The 13,084-nt window shown below is 45.2% G+C and overlaps 1 protein-coding gene across 3 annotated transcripts in view; it reads left to right on the top strand.

Moving 5' to 3' along the window:
* The window catches only part of SLCO3A1 (solute carrier organic anion transporter family member 3A1), a 126,267-nt gene that overhangs the window by 111,464 nt on the left and 1,719 nt on the right, over positions 1–13,084 (top strand). The window contains exons 11-12 of one of the 3 annotated variants that reach the window (XR_011904869.1): positions 10,013–10,116; positions 11,314–11,462. The gene's annotated coding sequence lies outside the window, so the exon portion shown is untranslated. Of the gene's footprint in view, positions 1–2,543; positions 2,639–5,167; positions 5,573–10,012; positions 10,117–11,313; positions 11,463–13,084 lie in introns of those variants that run through there. The other 2 variants (XR_011904872.1, XR_011904873.1) reach the window with 2 other exon arrangements.

Below are 13,084 nucleotides of genomic sequence, written 5' to 3'. Positions count from 1 at the left end.
GTTGTGGTGAGAACTGGTCGTAATGGAGAGTGCAGGGCAGGTTCTTGGATTGGGGAATTCTCAGCTGAGGTTTAATGAGTGGTTGTAGAAAAGAAGAGGGGGTAGGATTTGAACACCTGAGAGACAGCAAGGTGAGGAGGAGCTCTGAGTTGAGCAGCCTAGAAATGTGCTGGAAGTCTTCTGGTTGTCTGATGCTTTCTGTGCTAGTTCAGCTGTGCCTATATATATATATTAATAAAAATAGAAAACAAACCCTCTTTTAGTTAAAATAACAGCTCAGTGAGGTGGCTGAGCCCTGCGAAGCATCCGGAGCCCCTGCAGCTGTTTTTGCTTCAAGAGCTGGAAAGGTTTCTGCCTTCATCTCCATCAAAGCGTCTGGGCCGTGGGGTCAGGCCAGCAGAGTGGCACGTTCCTGGGAGTGTGATGATATCCATTTCCACTTGTTTGGTCTGCTGCTGTGGTCAGGATAAAAGCAGACATTTATGCGAGCCCTTATTTTTAACTCTGTAAGAAAAGGAAATCACTTTCTCCTCAGTCTCTAGAAATGATGCTAAATGAGGCATCTACATTCAATCTGAGTTGAGTATTCACTTACTGTGTATTTGTTTCAGTCTTTGTCCTTGCCTGATCCTCACCCCTCTTCTGGAAGGCAGGGTAGGAATAAAGAACAAGTTAGAAAACCCTCCAGTATTACTGCATACATCCTGAGTGTAGCTGGTGCTGCTCTGAATTCCCTTTCAAACAACTTTGCAGGATGGTTTCTGAAGGAGAGAGGAAGGGAAGATGGTTGGAAAACAGGATTATTTTTTTTTTTACAGCATAAACTTTTTCATTCATCTTATTTTGTTGCCTGGCTTCTGCTGGTGATGCCCCCTTTGAGCACATCACCCCCTCATGCCCATGTTGGCTGTCCCCATGGTGCAGCCCTGCACCCAGCAATCTGCTGCCACCTCTACCAACACCCCATTAAATGGGTATTTACCGAGCTGGACTCTGTTTTGGATGCAGATTATTAACCTTTATGTCACTGAGAAGATATTACACCTGGTGAAGTTAATGTGTCCAGACCAAGAGGTTAATGTGTCAGCACTCAGCCCTCCCTAATTAGCAGCAGCACCCTGTGTGTGGCTGTGCCCTGAGCTCTGCTTTAATTAGAAAGGACTCACAGATGGGTCACATCAACAGCACAAGGAGGTGTACCACCTCCTTCAGCCTCCTGTAGTGCTCTTCCTGCTGTCCCTGGGTAAGTCTGGAGCTGGAGAGTGCAGTCCTGGTTCTGTGTCACATTTGTTTGGCTCCCAGGATGTGGGGTTAGTAGAAGTGTTCGTGTCAGGGTTGAAAAGAGCTTGGTTAGGGTTTGAGTGTGATGTTCCTGTGCTTCCTACTAGGAGATGCCCTTGGGTATGGGCTGATTGGAGTGGGGACCATGAAAAGAGTGATCTGGAGGTCGGGAGTGGAGATTACTGGCAGGAAAAAAAGAAAGAGATGATTGGAATCATGAGCTTTTGTGTCAGCCTCTCTGTTTGCAGAGCCCTGCTCAGCCAGTCGGGGAGGACAGACATTTCCCATGCTGTTTGTAGCAGTGTAAAAAATCTGTTTTCTTCCATGACAAGCACCAGCTAGGCGGGAGTATGGGTCCCCTGGGCTGTGCTGTCCCATTGCTGTGTTCCCACCGGGGTCTTTTTGATGGGGTAAGGAGCTTCTCTGCAAAAGGATCCCTGCTGATCCCTTTTGATCTGCTGGTGTGTGCTTCCCAGATCTGAAGTGATGGATATTTGTGTGGTTGCTATGAAGCAGTATGATCAGAAGGGTGGGAGCACGGAGGTTTCTCTTTCAAATCCTGCTTTTAAGCAGTGTTCTCAGCAGCTGTGCGCTGAATCATTTTCCTGAGACAAAAGGCTCAGGCACGTGTGCTTTGCAAACACCCAGAGACCTCTGAAATGCCACAGTGTTACCTGCTCTTCTGTTATTACTGCATCATAGACCATCGCTGCTCCCATAACTGAGCCAAATTCCTCTCTGTTCACTGCTCCTGAATGGGCTGGCTTCTCTCTATGGCAGAGGGCAGCTTTTGCCATGTACCTACCAGGTGCACTTTGAGCTCAGTGATGTGCCTGGCACACAGCTGCTTTTGCAGGGGGCGGAAGGTGAGCACTGGGCACGTTCCCAATGATGCTGTTACATGGGCTGTGTTGCAGTCTTTACTTTGGTCTTTCACTGCTTGATTCAGAGCTGAGATGAGGGCTTTGCAAACGTGGATGGCAGCAGCACCTGTGATCTACACAAATCCAACCAGGTGGAAGTTGCTAATGAGGAGAGTGGGAGAAGCATCTGATCTCAGCCCCTTTGGCAGAGGCATTGAGCTTCAGACTTACCTGGGTTTCATGAGACAGCCTTCAATAGGGTTGAATCCCCCAGCCCATGTTTCCATGTGCCCCATAGAATCATTAAGGTTGGGAAAGACAGCTAAAGCCATCTAGTCCATCCATCGACCCATCACCACCATTCCCACTAATCATATCCCATTTGTCCTTCTACACCAGGCCTTGCAGTTGTGCAGGTGACACACAAAGGCAACCTGCTAAATAGAGCTGGTTGGAATATTCCCCACCTTCAAAACAAGGACCCTCCATTGGAGCATCTCTGTTCCAGGACTACTTCATTCAAACAATGTTTTGATGAGCTCAAAGGATCTCTCGTTGGGTCATTTTGAGTTATCTTTGGAAAACAGCAGCTTGGATCCTATCAGGATAGGACAAAGTTGAAGTCTCTGGTCTTCAATTGAAAGGAAGTGTTCTGAGTGCCTTCAAGCAATCTTTTCTGCTTTACAGTGGGAACTGTGGAATAGAACAAAATATTGAATTTCAAAATACCCTTGCATGTGTATCTCTGGAATGTCCCACGTATGGATTCTCACCAGTCTGACCCACTGGTACCCTCTCCTAGCACACCCCAAGCCCACTTCTCACAGGGAAATGGGGGCAGACACAGCTCCTGTGAGGGAAAAGCAAAAGCCACACAGCTTTTGCCAATTTAAAGAGATCTTGTTCTTAAACAAGTAAAGGCTTTTCCACTGCTCAGATTCCCTTTTACATTGATCCAGGCTCTGAGACAAGAACCAATATATTTTAAAAATCAAAGCAAATGGTTCATTTTCCTGTTAGTCTGAGGCCAACATTCATTTGAAATTGGCTTTGTGTCTGCTCTTCTTGCAAATGCCCATCTCTGGGCAGGGGCTGGAAAGGAGCCTTCAGTGCAGTGTTCAGGTTGGACTCATGTCCTGCTGCTGTGCTGACAGGGGTGGGAGCGATGCAACTTGGCTGTGAAGGGCTCTATTGCTGTATCCCCTATTTTGCAGAGGCCCCACTGTATGCCATGTGAATTGGTTGGCTGCCACCAGTACAAGATCAGCACATCTACTCTGGCTGCTGCGGAGCATCCCTCTGCCTCACAGGCTCTTTATTTCATTAGTCACCTTCTGGCCTCAAATAGCAGGGAATTCAGGGTTTTTATTAAAAGCCTTGAGCCTCTGTGATGAGGTACCAGTTTCATGTTTGGGAGATGGCCAGAAAGAATAAAAATGGACTCATCGTACAGCAGGATTGGAAAACTTTTCCTGAGAGGTGGGAGAGGAGGGGATACAGACTTTTATCTCCTTCTGAGATGTACCAAATGAGTGCGGTGCAGGAATTTAGCACGTTCAGCCCTGGGTAGACCAGAGACTGCTCAGTGTGGTTGGGGCCTCATGGAGGTGATCACTGGGGTTGAGCCTCTGTAACCCTCTGCACCTGTGAGAAGTGACTGTTAAGTGGATGATGGGGGTGGTGGCAGCCCCTCTGCTGCTCTTTTTCTTTATTGCATTCTGAGGAATGCATTTGCCTGGAATTCTGGAGGCCTCTTTCTTTTTGGGTCTACGAAGCATATTTTTCTCCATTCAGAACATGTACTAATTCCCCAGTGGAATCAATGCTCAACTAGTGCTGACACCCACACAGCTCCTACGTGCCTCTGGTAAGGAGTGGAGCTGTTTGAAAGACTCCTTGGTTTCTAGATGAAGCCAGTCAGAGCACGTTCCAGCCTGAAATGGCACTTGTACATCACCAGGATTAGCTACCAGCCATGTGTTGCCATAGTGGTATTTACACACTGACATTGCTTTAGGAACAAGTCAACCAGCAGGCTTGTGGGGATTATGTTCATCAAAAGGTGGCTGCAAAACCTGTGATTATTTGTTTTTTGCACTGGTATCCTTATGTGGAATTGCAAATGGGAATAGGAAGGTGTTTGACAGCCAGGGAGGGAGAAAACAGATTTGGAGTGTGGTTGGAGTACAGCAGGCTATGGGACAGCGTGAACTTGAGATGATAAAAGGGCACATCAGTGAGTGAATACGTTTAGTTAATACATCACTGCAGCCAAAACTGTTCCCATGTGAATGGAGTAATTGTTAGAGATGCCTAAAAGGATGAAGTTGTTCTGTGGATTGGGATTAAAGTTGTGTTTTTCAGCAGTGCCAGAGAAGACTCTGGCATCATTTGCACCTTCTAGAAGGGCTGGAGCATGTAGGCAGATCTTGATCTGACATGATAGACGCTGACTTGGGCTTCTTTTGGTGCTACTGTTGCTGAAGGAGCCTTTTGATGGTAAAACTCAGAACTGGACAGGCCTGATATCATTCATCTTGTATCTCTTCTTTTTTGGCTTTCTAGTGAAGTGCAAACAAAGCTAAAATACATCAGAAGGAGAAAACAAAGCTGTGGGTTATATTTGGTGAAAACAGCCTCAGAACTGACTGTCAGCTTTCATTCTTCACTGTTCTCTTAGAAGGGAGAAAGTAAAGACCTTGTTGATTTCGGTTAGGCGTTTCTCTCAAAAGGTAACAACCTGTACAGCATTCTGTGTTTTGATGGGATGTTCTCAAGATCCAACACACTGATACCTGAGATCTTTCCTTCTTTCACAGAGGTAGAAGTGAGTTTTGTCTTTCTGGAAGCAGGTTGTAACTAAACAACCTATTGACTTCCCTGCTACAGAGTGTCTGCTTTCACAGCATCCTCTGAACATGATGGATGCTCCTCTTGCAGGGTGCTCTTCCCAGCATCCAAATTCATGTGAGGGAACAAAGAGATGCACGCGTTTTTAGCCTGTTTCTCCTATGTGCTTTCAGGAAGAGAGCAGAAGACTTCACTGCAATGCCTCTTTCTCATCTGTACTCCCTGGCTCACGACTGACTCATCGATATCCTCCTCTCTATGACAACCCTGAGAAAAACAAGTCATTTGCAGAGCAGGAGGGGTTACTTAGACAGGAATGCCAGGTGGCTTTCAGAAGTAGCTCTTGTTTGTTATAGAGCTGCTGGGATTTTTTAGGAAAACCCTGTCTCTCTTTGATGGCCTATGGGAGAAATGGTTGCTGATTTCAGCAATGGAATGAAGCAAAAGCACACCCCAAAAATGCTTGCAACAGAGCTGGTATACTTCAGCTGTCTTTTGCTTTTCAACTCCAGTGCTCTGGGTTCAAGCAGTGCCACAAGCCCTGACAGGTGGCCACTTCGTACCTCCCATAAATAATTTAAATGACAAAGTCAGACCTGTCTCTTGGTCCTGTATTATTCATGAATGAACGAGCTTGTTTGTTATGATGACGTTCCCTACTCAGAACAATCTGTGATACATCTCAGCCCTCGAGTTCTCTTCAGTCTCACCTGGCTGGCTGCCATCCTTTCATTGCTGTTTTCCATTCTGCAAAACGTATTACCTCCATCGTATTATTCCTGTTCTCTTCCTGAGGGACCGAAGCTCCTCTATGCAGCACAGAGATCTCTGCATGGCTACGTCAGCCCTTTTGTGATGAAGCTTCACTCTAATGCATATTTCTGAGAATTTCTCTTTGCACGATTGTTCTTGCAAACAAACAGATGAACGTTCGTGGCAAAGGTCAGAGATATCACTGAGCAAAACATGCAAGCGTCGTTCTTAATCTTCACAAACACTTCACTGCTGTTTGCTCATTTTGATGTTTGCAGCTGGGTCTGGGTGTGCACAGGGTCAGTTCCTCAGTGCCCTCTGTGCTGCCTGTTTGCTCCAAGCACCTCAAACCCCATGCATTTTGTTGCACATGCAGAGGACAAAGCTGCAGTTTTCCAGCTTCTTGCTGAATTTTGGAGGTTTGGGTGTTCTCAAGAAGTAGATGTGAGCCTTGCAACCCAACCACAGTGTACTGACAAACAGGTTTCACTTATTTGTCCTTTATGGGCTTCTGCTTGCTGCTGTCTCCTTGGGCCTCTGCTCTTTATCTGTAAAATGGGCACAGTAATGTCTTCTTTCCACTCTTCACCTGTCCTACCAGCTCTCTAGCTAACACTACAAGCCACAACTGCAGCCTCTTGCTGCACCTTTATGCCCACCTCAAAAATAACCCTCCTCACAAAAAGCCAGATAAACACACAGCATTGTTGAGGCAGCTGTGAAAGTCAAAACATGAGCCCAGTATGACCCTACTGAAATACTGTGTGTAGGGGAACGGTTCATCCTGCATCTCACCCAGTGTGCTCACACAAAGCTGATTTCCTGTCTCTTTCTGCTTCGGTCCCTGAAAATAAGCTGATGGAAATTAGTGAGAAATTAGAGATAATTTTATTTATTTCTTCTTCAGTGAATGTTTGGTCACAGACCTGAAGAAGTTGAAATCCAAGCAAGAAAACTGGCTGAGTGTGTTGTTCATGCCCTCCGTGTCTTCAAATGGATTAATTTGCTAGGAAGATCATTTTGGATGAAAAGGGTCACGGGTTATTTACAAGCATTATTTCTCTAGCTAACACTGCTCAGAACTGCAAGCAAAAGGAGTTTATTGTCCTTCCATTCATTTTTGTATTCAGAGAAGCTTCTGTTTATCAGATATATTTTTAAATACAGAATTCCTTTAAAAGATGAGAGGACATATCAAACCTCCCAGGAGATGATAAGATTTCTGGTCTAATTAAGAAAGGATTTGGAGCACTGCAGCATCCTCAGTCCCCTTCAGTGGAAGCTGTGGGCACGCAGCCCCTTTGGAAGTTCAGTCTGCACTTTCTTCACAGCAATGGACCAAGGAATTTGGGTTTGCAAGGTTCGTTGAATATCTGGCAGCACCAGTGTTTGGGGCTCACGTACCCTCAGGTCTGGACCAAGGTTGGGGTGCTCTGATGGTGTGGTGCATAACAGAGCTTCAAACTCAGGTAGATGAGCAGAGCTCTGTGGTGCTCCAGAGCTGGAGGAGAAAAGAGATCCACAGGCAGAATGAGAGCATAAGCCATAGCAGGATTAGCCAGAGGGTGCATGTAAGGACTGAAGTGCATTTGCAAGCCCCACCGAGTGGGTGATTTTGTACAGACCTTTACGTATTCCAGGCTGTGCTATTTCTCTCTTCATAAACAGCACCTGAGCAGCAAACTCAGCGGGCATGTGTGTTTGCCCAAGGCAAACACGGCTCTACTGTCATCACTGAGAACTACCTGCCTGCTTCACACCCAGCCACATCCCCACCAAACCACTGAGGTTTCTGTTTGAGGCCTTGTGATGAGCCCATGGATTCATTGTAGGAAATCAGAATCCATCACCGTACGCAAACAGCTTGCGCTTTCTGCTGCTGCTCTGTTAACCAGATTAAGTTCCCCTGCTACCTTATTCATTTTGCACTCATTAAAGCTAAATTTAGAAAACCAAAGGCAACTCTGCTGTCCTCTGGGAAAGGTAGTGGGGGAGTCCTTGCTGCAACAAGCTGTGAGGAGGCAGAAATAGCATCTGGACTGTCTCTACTTTGAGACAGATGTGTTGCTGAGACAGAGATGGAGACTTGCTCTCTCTTTCTTTCCGCACTGGTTGCTGGCTGAACCCACACATCTAAAGAAATTTGTGCATATCGTGATGGATGCACGCACAGAAGGGTTTGTCCAACCCAAATCCCTGTCGTGCAATAGTGCAAGGGATGTCATTGCACTGACTGGGTCTGTGGAGTGAGTAGCTGGTTGCTGATGGATGAGTTCAGATTGGATATTAGGAAAAATTTCTTCTCAGAAAGAGTGGTGATGTGGTGGCACAGCTGCCCAGGGAAGTGGCGGAGTCACCATCCCTGGAGGTGTTCAAGAACTGTGATGTGTCACTGAAGATGTCCCATGCCCTATGGTTCAGTGGGCATGCTGGGGATGCTCACATGGTGATGCTCCTGTGCCACACAGCATTGCAAGGAGTGGCTTTTCAGAGCAAAAATGACATGCGTGACCATCATGGGAAGAGGTAGCAAGGAGTTCTGTCAGCACTTGATTAATGGAGTATTTCCCAGCAGGCAGCTTTGTGTGCAGCTTTCTGCCAGGGATGCTGGCAGTGCCAAGAATGAGACATGGGATCAGCACCTCTTTCAGCTGAGAAATACAAATCCAGTGAACAAACACAGCCGGCTCCTCTGATAACTTCCAAGGGAATTTGTGCTTATCAGCACCATTTTCTAGGCAGAAAAAGTACTGTTGGCTGACCACTGTCTTACACCTACCTTTTAATAATACTTTCCGGTGCATTCCATGGCAGAGAGGCCGGTGCGAGCTCTTTTGCTGAGCTTGCTCCTGAAATTTCTCTGGCTCAGGAGCTGGGTGATCGCAAGACAGGCATCTCTGGCTGGCAGCTTGATGGCTGGAGAAGCAGCACCACCAGACCATCTGGTTTTGATCTGCAAGTTGCCCGGAGCCTTTAGGCAGCCCCAAGGTTTCTCTCCATGCTCCCAATTTTGTCCTGGTTCATTTGCACTCAGTTGGCACCAGACTGAGATGGGTTGTGAGCGCCAATGTAATTCCTTTGGAAAGCAAAAGCTGCTTTGGCTTTCAGGCAGACAGCGATTTTATTTCTAGAAAATAGAGCTATAAACCCAGCTTGTGCCAAACAAACACTATGCAATGTCTGAGTTAAGCTGGGGAGTGGGAGTTATTTCAGAAAGAGAGTGATATTTGTCATTCACCTGTCTAAGCAATGGGAAAAGCTCTTTTCTTTACACCCTGTGTGCTTAATTTTCATCCTGGCTTCGCTTCTTGCTCAGGTGAATTTCAGTCTCAAGCCTGCAGAGCTCAGTAGAAAAAATATTTCCGTTTTAGAGCAGCACATTGGTCTGCAGCAGCAAAGAGCCATGGGCAAAGTTGCCTAACTGCAGGCAAATACATGAGCAAGAGTATTTTGTCCCCTCAGCAGGACACGTATAGCAAGAAGGAGCAAGATAAAAAAAAAATCACATCTTTAACTGCCCATCTACTTGACAGGCACCCAGACAGACACATCAGAAACCCACAGGATAAAACAGGTGAGGCATGAGTAACAGTCTGCTAAATTATGTCAAGTGTAGCCACCAATTGCAGGCACAAAGGAAGGAAAGACAGCTTAAAAAAATAAATAAATAAATAAAAACACAGTACAGTGTAAGTATCCATTTCTAGACCAGAATTTGTGATGCTTGCAAACAGACACATCATTTGAGTCCAAAAGAGATGAACTATTTATTTAGTATGAAGATTGCCCCCAGCAACTGTGAATCGAAGGTTATCTAATGTCTTAGCCATAGGCTGTAAGTGTCTGGACAGTTAGCATATGCAGGAGAATTACTCACAGATAAGCATCCAGTAATTTATACAGCGCTTTCCAGATAGAAACCTCTTCCGTATCAATTTCTGCCTGTTCTATAAACTGCTCCCATTCATCAAGTGGGATAAATGCACAGGCGAGCGATGAGGGTGTGCTGTGATCGGTGTGTACTTTATCAGTTAATATTCACTGAGGTTCCTTTGACATGATTGGAGTAAATCTTTCTCTCCCTTTCTTTGGTTCTGACCGGTCTATAATCTTCCAGTCTGAAAACCATTCCCACAAATGAAGAGTATTACCGAGATATAGGGTAAAAAATAATATGTAGAGAGAAGGCATTTCATCTCACTTTGGAAGTAATGAGACAGTTTAGTATGACATGTCATTTAAAATCAGCTTTTTCTTTTTCACAGATTCAGTATCCCTGAAGAAGTGACTGACAGACTTATATTTACCTTAGGAAAAGAAATTGAGGTTGGCGTAAGCAGGAAGATGGCAAAGTCACCATGATCTTCAGGTAGGCAAAAGGGCAAGGCTTTGTGCATCAGGTGAATGACACAGACCTGAAGTTAAGCAAACCGAGTTAGAGGTCCCCAAACCATCATCCCATAGTCTGGGAGGTGCTCTGATGCCAACATCCTTTGGGTAAGACCTGGAACAGCTTCCACGACTGGCCCAGGAGGCAGCATAAGCAATGCATCCCAAGCAGTGTTTGAGGGAATACTATCTGAGACTGTGAGTACATATCCTTGTAGCTTTGTTTTGTACAGGCCAACGGTAGCCCACCCCAAGCTATCCAAAATGAATGCACAGCTGTTCCCTCAAAGCAGACAGATGCTCTGTGCCTTCTGAGGGTGAGGACTTCAGAATGCATTGCAAATAGGAACGGCCCTTTTCTTGAGTACAAACGAAGGTGTATCGCTGCCATCCCAGGCGTGGGAGATGCTGCCACGTAATTGGATGGAGTCCACACATGGCCCTTAAAGGAAGAAAAAATAGAGAGGCAGATAATGAAGGCTGGCATGCATGTACTTAAGGCCATCTGCTAATGTGATCTGTTGCCAGTTTGTAGAGCTAGGAACCCATCTCCGCAGGTCATGAGTGCCAAGATGAGATGGGCTTTCAATAGGCACTTGCATGTGTTAATGGTTGCTGTTTATCAGAAAAATCTTCCCAGCAATGAAAGCTATTGAAGGAGGACTGTGATGCTCCTTGGGATCAGCAACTACATCCGCTGCTGGCAGTGGAGGGTTCCTACCATTCCCTAATGCCTCTGCCCCTGTAGGGCAGCCCAAAGCAGGATCCTTCCCTCCCCTGCTTATCTCTGATCTCTGGCCTAACCTCAGAGGACAGGTAAATAAGGAGCAGTGAGCCACTGTTACAGCTACTGGATGCCTTAAAAACCGGTATATTGTTGGTGAAAAGAGCCCTGAGAAAATCAGATTTACTTCCTAATCAGTGCCTGGCAATGTCATCATCATACATTTGCATAAGCAGGATGTTTTATGCATTGTTTTTCTTTGAGTAGGTACCTCTTCATTCCCATGCACTTGCTGATGTGTTCTCTTAACCTGCCACAGGCTTCCCCAAAGCTAGTCGCTGTGAATGCTTCTCAGATAATAATTAGGAGTATTCACCCACATCCTTTTCCCAACCAAGACTTGAAAAATGCAACCTGATTATTTATTTTTTCTCTCTTTTCTCCCTTGTTCAGGTACTGGCTGCATGGAAGGCAGGTGCCTTTTATCCAAAGACAAGGAGAGGTCTCCATAGGAAATGTTTATGTACATAGCACAACACCAGATTCAGAAAATAGATTACCTCTCAGCAAACCATCTGTTTCAGCATCCTGTGAACTTCCAGGTTAGTTCTTGTCTTTTATAAGTCGCTTATTCAAATGCCTGTGATTTCTCCCTCTCACCTGTCTGCTTGTCGTCAAAAACATTCTGAAGGTTCAGTACATCAATTCAGATTTCATTAAAAACAAACAAAACAAAACAAAACAAAAAAACCTTGAAGAGTTTCCTATTACACTTAAAGACAGATGAGCACAAATGAATAGAAACTGGAATGGAATGGTGAGCACTGATCTTGTGCCCCATTTAGTCATTGATGACCCTGCCCACATCAGGGAGTTGGAACTACAGGTCACTTCCAACCTAAGCTGTTCTATGATTCTATGACCACATGATTTTTTTACATTATTTGATAACAAACCAACATTTCCAGCCCCAAATCACAAGTTATGAGAAGAAATTGGTTTCCACAGTCAAATCTGTAGCTTTACAATGAGATCTTGAAGTTTTGAGTAGGCTGACCACCCCCAACTCTAGGACTGCAGGCTTCTTCTTGGAAGAATTCATTCTGAAGAAGTGTGTCAGTTCTCCTTACAGCCCACATTAAGCTTCAGAAAGTTCCTTTGCTCCAATTACATTTTCTTCCATTTACTTGCCCTCTTCTACTCACATCAGAGTTGCTCAGTCTTTACTTAAAATCCAAGTGGACATAAAATGGACCAGTGCCAAAAAAGCACTCTTCATATCCCAAGTCTACCTAATAAGTAGCTTTCCCAGCTTTACACAACACATATTCCGCAGCAAAATACTGAGGCTTTGGAGAGCATATACCAAAAATAGGGTTGTCACAAAAACACGTAGAATTCACTATTAATTTCAGCGCCTTTAAACATGAAGTTTATTTTTGGAGTCGTTAGTTGATGTGAGGGATGTGATAATGGGCTACGTATCTTTTCAGCCCTGGATAATGGATTACAACATGGTCTGGAAAATTAGTAACTAAAGTAATTAACATCCGCTATCTGTTCAATAGGATGAGTGGAAATAGGATTAGTCAGTCTGTTTGACACCAAACCGACCACTGTCTGCGTTACCAAAGCCACCAGCACAATTAGTGCTAATGGACATCTCCTCCTGGAAAGACACGTCATGTCATGTAGACAGCAATTTTCCCCATAGGAAAGTTATTTAATGGATAGATTTTCATCCTGAAATTTAATTGGGTGCCTTTGCATGGGAAGAATGGCTCAGGGTGATGTTCTGTAGGGCAAGGACTGAACTGGGATGAATAACTCAATGGGTGTGGTATTGCAATAAGCCCTGCTCTGGAACTGCTTGATATCTTCCTCAGCATTGTTTGACGTATGCGAATATCAAAACAAAGATGTTTTCTAAAACAAGAATAAACAAATAAATAAAGACATGGCAGCTTGATTCAGATCCAGGCTTTCCAAGAAGGTTGTTTTGCCCTGGTGAGCACCTTCAGAACCATATCAGAATTAATCTTTTGACTTTAGGTTTTTGCCCTTCCCAGGAAAAAGAGAGGAGGTTTTGCTATCTCAGCAAGATCCTGCTGAGCCCAAAGTAGCATAAAACCTGCTTGCCTTGTAAACACAGGCCAGCACAATCTGGGTGCCCCTGGGAGAAGCCAACAGCCCCTCTCACCATCGGCCCTTTGTGCTGGGGATG

Source organism: Excalfactoria chinensis, chromosome 10 (genome assembly GCF_039878825.1).
Source record: "Excalfactoria chinensis isolate bCotChi1 chromosome 10, bCotChi1.hap2, whole genome shotgun sequence".
Lineage (NCBI taxonomy): Eukaryota > Metazoa > Chordata > Aves > Galliformes > Phasianidae > Excalfactoria > Excalfactoria chinensis.
Note: the sequence above shows the minus strand (reverse complement) of the source record. Positions and strands in the feature narration are given on the sequence as shown.